The 9239-nt window shown below is 40.0% G+C and overlaps 1 long non-coding RNA gene across 1 annotated transcript; it reads left to right on the forward strand.

Annotated features, from left to right (window-relative positions):
* Nucleotides 1-932: 932 nt before the first annotated feature.
* LOC131191433 (uncharacterized) lies at nt 933-7647 on the forward strand. Its single transcript, XR_009153497.1, has 3 exons — nt 933-1773; nt 4445-4740; nt 6292-7647. It is a non-coding gene; the product is annotated as an uncharacterized LOC131191433 (long non-coding RNA).
* Nucleotides 7648-9239: the final 1592 nt, after the last annotated feature.

Below are 9239 nucleotides of genomic sequence, written 5' to 3' on the forward strand. Positions count from 1 at the left end.
TTGGAAATGTGTTCCCTTCATCTTTTACTGTGGCTTGTTGAAGAAAGTGGTTTCTTTCTTCGCCCTAATGAAAGGCTATGTAAAAGAGCGGAGGGAGAAAACCCAGACAAAATTGGATAGAAGCAGACATAAGGAGACCCACAAGAGAGCATATTGAACAGCTGCTAGACCCATAGAAGCCACACTATTTCCTGTTATCAATTGTTCAGGGAGCTGAGCTTATTGAAGTCAGGGTGACTTGGAAGAGCTTAGAAGGGAACTATTGAGTGAAGAGTCCCCCTTTTGTATGGAACAGCATTATCCAGCAAAAAATTTTTTTATGACGGTTCTACTTTTCAACAGGAGGAATTGTAACAAGGGAAGTTTTATTCACGATCCCTTTATGAAGTGGGTGAACCCCATCCTACATTTCTCTATAGATTAAGAGCTCTGCTTTAAGAAGCCTGCCTGTATTTAGCATGCTAAGAAGGAAAGAAAATAAAAGGATCGGTCTGGATTTTTGTAGTGAAAGCATTTAAGAGGATTTCTCTTTTCTTCTTCTTGTTGTTATTATTAGGTGGTCTCTGTAGTCTGAAGCTGAGGATTCAAATTGGAAGGCAATCCTTCTACAAAACAGCGGAGACTTCCAGGGTTATTTAACGTTAATCCAGAAACAGGACAGTTCCTTTAAAGCAGCAGTTACCGTTTCTCTGGCCTGTTTAATGCTAGACATTAAGGCACACTGATTTGCTTCTTGTGCATTTGTTTCTAAATGTGTATTTAGAAGTTATGAACTCTGGACAAGTACACCAATAAATCAAATAACTAAAAACGGACAGGTGACTGTATTTGTTCCTATGTTACAAAAACTTCTACTGTATGTTCATTTCTATACAGCAAGAAGTTATTAAATGTTCACTTGGAAGCCCTACCTTAGAGGTTTAAAGGAGCTATTTAAAAATAATCTGGACCCTCTAAGGTACATTAGGAAGGCTAGACCCTTTGGGGGTTGTTTCTTTATAGCAATAAAAGGGTTTATGCATCCCAATGACACTATGAGTTAGATCATTGGGAGTGAAATAGATAATTAAAATTGACAAGAGAAATCTCAACAGTCTCAAATATGCTGATCTTACTATTCTGTTGTCTCGAACACAGAAAAGAAGTCATTTGTTGAAGGGAAAAGAAGGGAAAAGCTAGTATTAAAAACGGGGGGGGGGGAACCCTTACTTTATGGCAACAAGCAATGAAAGCCAAAGAAGTAGGAGGAGGAAAAGCTGAAAGTTTTATCTTCCTAGGCTTAAAAACTCCCAGGGATGGTGACTGAAGTTATGAAATAGGGAAATGTCTGCTACTTGAGAGAAAGACTTTGACAGATATAGACAAAATAATAAAGTGCATGTGTTACACTGTCAGGGCCATATTTTTTTTCTCTAGCTGTAACATATGGCTGTAATTGATGGACCAAAAGGAAGTCTGAACAAAGAAAAACAATGCCTTTGAATTGTGGAGCTGGAAAAAGGTGTTGAAAAGATCTTGGACCTCAAGAAAAACAAATAATTCAGTACCAGATGAAGTAAAAATAGATTCTTCATTGTAAGCACTAATAATGAAACTAACGTTTGGGTATTTTGGACACACAATGTGAAAGCAAAAGTAACTGAAGAAAACCTTATTGCTTGGAAAAATGGAAGACATTCAAAACAGAGACCAACAGAAGGTAGCTAGATGCCACACTGATGACATAGGCATGAGTTTCCAAGGACTCAAGGAGATCATTGACAGATAATACAGGTAAAATGATATATACTGAATGACAAAAAACATAGACTGGATTGAGCAATAAGTAATTGCTTAGTAGAGACATTGCTCTTTTGGTTTGCTGTGTTTTGTAATATTATTTATTTTATTTATTTATTTATTTATTTATTTAGATTTTTATACCGCCCTTCTCCCGAAGGACTCAGGGCGGTGTACAGCCAGATTAAAACAGTACAATATACAAATTAAAACAACAGTTAAAATAATGTATTCTATAATTGGCCAAAAATTAAAACCGTCAAATTTGACCCATAATAAAATACCCCAATTAAAATTGTTAAAATTCAAAAATTTAAAAAATTTAAAAAAATTAAGCCAGTCCCGCTTGGATAAACAAGTACGTTTTCAATTCACGGCGAAAGGTCCGAAGGTCAGGTAATTGACGCAAACCAGGGGGAAGTTCGTAGTTATATTTGGGTGAAGAAGCCAAATGTCAATTACTTCCTTAGCCTTAATAATTATGTTTTTTTTTCTATTGACAAAGTGAAAACAAATTAACCAGACATTTTTATGGGTTCTCAACCCACAAATAATTGGATTACTGGCAAGAGAGCACATAGATGTAAAACACTCGTAAACCATGGTGAGCCATGGATCACCAGAAGGAACTGGTACACCCCTTGTTGACCTGCAATGCATCTGAGAACATTGCTCCTGAAAATCCCTGACCTATTGAGTATTTAGTATTCTTGAGAAAAAAGAATCCTGTCACTCCCACATGAAGAGACAGAGTTAATAACTGCAGAGACAGTTAATATCATCAAAACGGCAGGTGTGACTGGATGATGGAAGCCCCACCACTTTTTAAATATATGTATCATGTCCACAGATATCCCATTCAGTAAATAAATCCTGCCAAACAAACTATTTTGATAGAAGAAAAGAGGTTTTTGTCAACATTGCGAAAGCAGGACATAAGCATGAAACTCAAAGACTAATGTTGATCAACGATACACATTATTTTAAAGTTATATCTGAACTTTGGGAAGGGACTTGTTTTGCCTAATTAATTAAATATTTGTTCATTTCTACTTTTTTCATTTTCCCCTTTTGAAGAGTGAACAAGAAGAGAAAAATTTATGTTGGTTCAGATTTGGGCAGGAGAGACATGTTGTACTTCCTGATTTAGCCAGTGGATCCAAGGTTCAGGAACCACACAACTATTGTGTCTCGTTCGCTTTCACCGCAGCCGGGGCCTTCTTATCTGCTTCCGAACGCTGAGGAATGTCCTAGTATGCCTCCTGGCCCCAGCCCTGGCTCCATGCCCAGACAGGCTGAGGAGGAAGAAGTACCTCCAGCCCCCAGCTCTGGCTCCATGCCCAGGCAAATGGAGCAACTAGACCCCTCCCCCTCCCCCACAGCATGTGAGCCTGAGGACGGTCAATTACCAACAGCTGCAGACTGGAGTGACCCTCGCTTCAGAAGAATTGATAGGCGGCGGCGACAGAAGGAAGGGAGGGGCAGGCCTGGATAAGTGCTGAGTCATGGAGCCACACCCCATGGCCTATATAAAGGATCTGCTTTCTGGCATTCTCTGAGTCAGGCAAAGTCTAACATATCTTGCTGAAGTCACTTTCTGGTCTCCTGTCTGCCTTGAGAACTTTGCTAGGACTTTGGCAGAGCTGCAGAGGCACGCCTGATTTGGATTTCCCTGACCCGGCCGTCAGCGGAGGAGTGGGACACAACAACAACATACATCGAACCATAAATTAATCCCAGATGTTGCACTGCACAATATCCTAGGCTGAGATATGGTTGAGTTGTTTCTACTTTCAAGATGTTCCCCCACACACAACCATTGCCCCAAATAGTGGGACAGTTCTATGAGCTCTGAATCAGTGGTGGGATTCAAATAATTTAACAACCAGTTCTCTGCCCTAATGACCAGCGGGGTGGGCGTGGCCATGGTGGCTGTGGCCAGGGGGTGTGACAGGCAGCACTCAGCCTCCTGAATCCCCCTGAGAGCAAAACCGGGCTGCGTGGGGGCTGCACCGCCCACACCCCATTTGGGGCCTAGTAGGCCTCCCTGAACTTACCTGGGAGCCAAAACAGGGTGCAAGGGGACTCCTGGAAGGAGCTGGGTGGGGAGGGTTGGGGCCAACCAGCAATTTAACAGCTGGTTCACCCAAACCAGCCCAAACCAGCTGAATTCCACCACTGCTCTGAATGAATCTAAGCAATACACTGCCCTGATATGGTTTTGGGCTATTTTTCTTATGACAAGTACAACTAATTTTGCAGGCAGAGCATCTGACTTTATTTATACAAGAAAGAATGAGTGTTAGTCAAGTTATTTGATGACGTTCAGACTCCAGATGGGGAAGAATACTGAATTTAGCTGCTAAATATTATCTTCTTCAAGGTACACCCTCTGCTTCAAAGATATGCAAATATGTGACCTCTGTAGAAGAATAGAAGAGATGCTGTAATGCTCATTAGTTGTGATGACACATCCTCTATGAAAAGGATAAGTTTCTCTCCCTGTGCATAGCATTTTGCACATTAGCCTTCTTGGAAAAGTTATAAAATGATTACTTTTTGTTGTTGTATTGTTCATACCGTATGTGTCTTGGAACAGCCATAATGTAATGTTCTCTTCTTTCTTGTAATACTTAGACTTAAAAATATATGTCTTCTCTTCCAGATGTGGCAAGTTCATACTATTCAAAGCAGAGGGGCTAATCTACAGGTAACAAAGTTTTAAATTAAGCCACCTGTAATTCACAGAGGGCCTGATGCCGAGAAATATTGATTGAGAGAGGAGTCACTGGAGATAATATCCCTACAAAATTTACTAATCTTAGCTGCTGCAAGATGAAGATTATAGTCATTCTGATTTCTGGATCAGATAAATACCATGATATTTACTGATGCCTGGTGTGTGGTCCTAAAGGAAGGGATGTTTGAACTTGCACTGATTAGATTTTCAAAATCCAGATGGTAAGTTAAATTTCAAAAATGCTACTTTCAGGCTACGTTGGTATCAAATACTTGTGATTTAGTGCAGGGGTCTCCAACCTTGGTAACTTTAAGACTTGTGGACTTCAATTCCCAGAGTTCCTCAGCCAGGATCTCTGGGAGTTGAAATCCACAAGTCTTAAAGTTGTCAAAGTTGGAGACCCCTGATTTAGTGAATAGCCAGTCTGGGAAGTAGCTCTTATGCATGACAAAATACAATAAAGAACAGAAAAGGGGGGAATTTTAATCACAGAACAGATTGAGGAAATCTGGTGTCCTCCACCAGCTTCCTTGAGCCCCAACCATCACAACTAATGTTAAGCCATTGTGGGAATTGTGTCATTGTGTCTCAATACACAGGACAGAATGAAATCATGAACAGAGGTTAATATAAGCCTAAAAAAGATGTTACAGAGCACATTCATGGGAGTTCCATATTATTCTCTTCTCTATGGGTTTGTTTACTGGGGAGGGGAGAGCAAAACACTCCTTCCTCAATCTCTCTGAGGTCAGCTGTTTGTTGCTACTATCTCTTACTCATAATGTGATACAGGGTAAATTTGCAAACAGAGATGAAACCTGAGCAGCACAGTAGAAGGTATTCAGTAGTAGATTGTTTACTAGCATATAAACCATACCTTGGCAAGCTTTGACATCAGCCATACGGGAGATAATATTTATTTTGGACAGTGACCTTATAAAATGAAACATATATAACTAAATAAGGCAAAGAGAGGGGGAAAAAAAAGCCAACCATCCACATAACCCCCCAAAAATGTGAATAAGGTATGAGGAAGTCAGCCATATATAATGTCAGTTGTTTGGATGCATTCTCATCACCTATACAGAACATTGCTACATATGGGTGATAACATTTTTCTTGTCTGATAAGAGGACATTGACATGAAGTTCCCTAGGATAATTTGGTGCCTGTAGCAAGAGAGGAAAGAGGGGATATAATTGTGGAAGGAGCAGCACAGCAGCATGTGGAGAATAGATTCAACTGAACCATCAGCACAGGGCCAGGTCCACTAATCATGGTGGTTTTTATTAAATCTCCCATATAAAGGTTAGGGTTAGGGTTACATAAATGCAATGTGTGCATTTATTCTCCTATTAGTTTGTCCAATGTATGTGGCTGGGCAGACTCGCTTTTTCAGCCATCTTATCTTTTGAGCCATCTTATCTTCCTTTTCTTGAAGGAAGGCTACACAAAATGGGACAGAGGACTAGATTCAGGAATCCTCAGAGAAATGAGGCTGCTAAAATCGGGATCACCTTTTCAAGGCATCAAACAGATAGAGAAAATCCTTTGCTGCCATCTAGTAACCATCCAGGGCTTTGCAGCCCAGATCTGGTGGCCCTTTAACGTTATGATTAGATTTGCTGTAGGATAACATTTTAATCCTGGGGGATTATTTATCTGTTTGGTGTTCTTATAACACATTCCCTCGGACCAAATTCTGCAGAAACAGGTTCTATGGGTATGGTATTTGACACAATGCTAACCAAATACTTTGCATTCCTTTACAGCCCAGCTCAGACACTTCCCAAATGGAACGAGACAGCAGGCATCCTAAAATGCCATTCCTCTGCAAGACCTTCTAAAACGGGCACCATTTCACCTCTTGTCATCTTGGTCTTAAATGCTCAAGCTCTCCTACCTCAGCAGTTTATTTCAGTCAACTGAGAAGAGCAAGCAAAAACCAAGAATCTCCCAGGCAGACAGGATTACCATCTGAAAAATCTGTACTCTTAGCTTGGGAATGTTGCAGCTCTCGATGTACCGATTGTTTCGTGCATGCCTGTCAATGCAATTTCATAAATACCTTCTTAAACATGACTTCAGGCAAACGGGTGTTTGGGTGTAGACTAATGAAGGAAGAACCCACATGGAATTCTATCCAGGAGCTCAGTTATTTCAGGTGCAAAGGGAGGGCTGGTGTGTTGACAAGATTTTGCTGTGGTTCTCAAATGACGCTAGCTCTCAGTAATATATTCTTGTGAGGCATTTTGTGCAGCATCAAGATAACTTATTGGGTGGGCTCATGTGATGAGAGATGTTTGGCGCTGCTCTTTGTTCTCCTGGATGCCAAAGTTTCAAAATCTGTAGGAAGAAAAAACAAAAACAACTTGTTATGCTGTTCAGAATTGCTTAAAATGGGAGGCTATAGAAATCTTTAAATAAATAAAAATAAATTCATTCTTCCTTCCTTCCTTCCTTCCTTCCTTCCTTCCTTCCTTCCTTCCTTCCTTCCTTTCTTTCTTTCCTTCTTTCTTTCCTTCTTCCTTCTTTCCTTCCTTCCTTTCTTTCCTTCTTTCCTTTCTTTCTTTCCTTCCTTCCTTCTGGATGGGAACTTTTCACAGAGAGAAGTGTAGTTTGCCACATGCAGAGAGAGGAAAAAATAGGCTGCTTTCTATTGTAATTTCTTGTTAGTTATACAGAAAGTTGTCTAACCTGGAGTTATTTATTAGCCTATTGCAGTGGTAGTCAACCTGGTCCCTACCGCCCACTATTGGGCGTTCCAGCTTTCATGATGGGCGGTAGGGGTTTTGTCCGATACTGAAGCACCCTCCTTTTTTTAAATTTGAGTTTTTTAAAAAAATTCTTAGCATTATTTAAAAACATTTTCATTAGGTTTTCATAAAATTCCCTGTGACAATTTAAATTTCTGAAAATATACTATTTGTATTGCCCACGCATAAGTTTACTTCACGTTATGTAAGTAAAACTAAATGGTGCTATAGTGCGACCGCAAACAAAAGAGCCTCGTCCCAGAATAGCTCATGCATCTCCTCTCACACCACCCAGCTGTAACAGACAAGCAGAGCTGGTAGCCGGCACCCCTCCCCAAACCCAATCCACGATGCGTGAGAGGCACATTACTGTGGAACTGGTGGGCGGTTAGAAAATTTTACTACTAACAGAGATACAAAAGTGGGTGGTAGGTATAAAAAGATTGACTACCCCTGGCCTAGTGATTAAATTTTGTCCCTATGATTTCAATTCTTCAGGGCCCCAGTTAGAATTGGATTTCCTATCTTTACCTACCTGGTCCTTAACATTGGAAATGCCAAGGACTGAATCTAGAATTAAATTTCAGTCAATGGATTTTGTGGAAGTATATTAAGAACAAACCCTGTCTCACAACACAATAGGACATTCTAATTTTTTCTTTGTTTACATTCCCAAAGTTTATAATCGGGGTTAAAATTCACTTTTAAAAAGGTGTAGAATTCCCTCTATTGGGTTTCTATTTATTCTTTTCCTTTCAGTGTGCAAGATAGCCTTCCCTAATTGACTATATTCAGAAAACATGAAACTATAACTTCCATCATCTTATGTAGCAATTAGGCATTGGTTAAGGAATATGTAAGTGAAGTTGAATGCCATATGCAGATCTGGAGGACTGTTAAGATTCCAACACCAAAGAGATACAGAAAACTCTTTTGACTGCTATAAGATAGGAAAGGATACAGATCACGCTTTGCTGTCACTTATGGTTGTCTGTAGTTTTGAAGCCCAGATCAAAATTCAAGATATTTGAAGGCCCGTCTCTAGGAAAGGCTATTCTGATATAAATAATGGGTATTGTTTGGAGTCACTATGCACCATCCAACATCTTCCACTCAATAATGAGGTGGAATGGGAGACATACAGCATAATGGTATCACAAGGAATACTGTTTGGGGGTATTCTTTCAAAAATAGTAAATAAGGCATTTCACTGACTTCATATTTGCAGAAAACTAACATGACATAGTCTCCAAGTCATATTTAACACACGATAATGTCGTCTGTTGGGCACTTTTTTTCTAACTGGTAGGTAGCACATTTCCATACAACTACATTTTATTTATTTATTTATTTATTTGATTTCTATACCGCCCTTCTCCCGAAGGACTCAGGGCGGTGTACAGGCAAAAATAAAACAAACAGTACAATATATAATTTAAAATGCAATTAAAAAACTTATTTTAAAATTGGCCTGAAAATTAAAATATACAGTGAGCTAAAAACCCCATTTAAAATTAATTAATAAGAATTTTAAAAATTCGATAAAATTCAATTTAAGACAGCCCCGCGCGAATAAAAAGATGTGTCTTCAGTTCACGATGGAATGTCCGAAGGTCAGGTATTTGGTGTAAACCCGGGGGAAGTTCGTTCCAGAGTGTGGGAGCCCCCACAGAGAAGGACCTTCCCCTGGGGGCCGCCAGCCGACATTGCTTGGCGGACGGCACCCTGAGAAGTCCCTCTCTGTGAGAGCGTACGGGTCGGAGGGAGGCATGTGGTAACAGCAGGCGGTCCCGTAAGTACCCAGGCCCTAAGCCTTTATGCATTACTACATTACGCATTTGCTTAGATTTATCATGATTAATGGGTGTGGGAAGGATGCATCAGAAGGTATTTTGCACAAACATTACCTAAGATTGCCATAACCGTACTCCTGTTGTTGTTTTGCTTATAGTTTAGTGTCATTT

This window comes from Ahaetulla prasina, chromosome 2, assembly GCF_028640845.1.
Source record: "Ahaetulla prasina isolate Xishuangbanna chromosome 2, ASM2864084v1, whole genome shotgun sequence".
NCBI classification, from domain to species: Eukaryota; Metazoa; Chordata; class Lepidosauria; order Squamata; family Colubridae; genus Ahaetulla; species Ahaetulla prasina.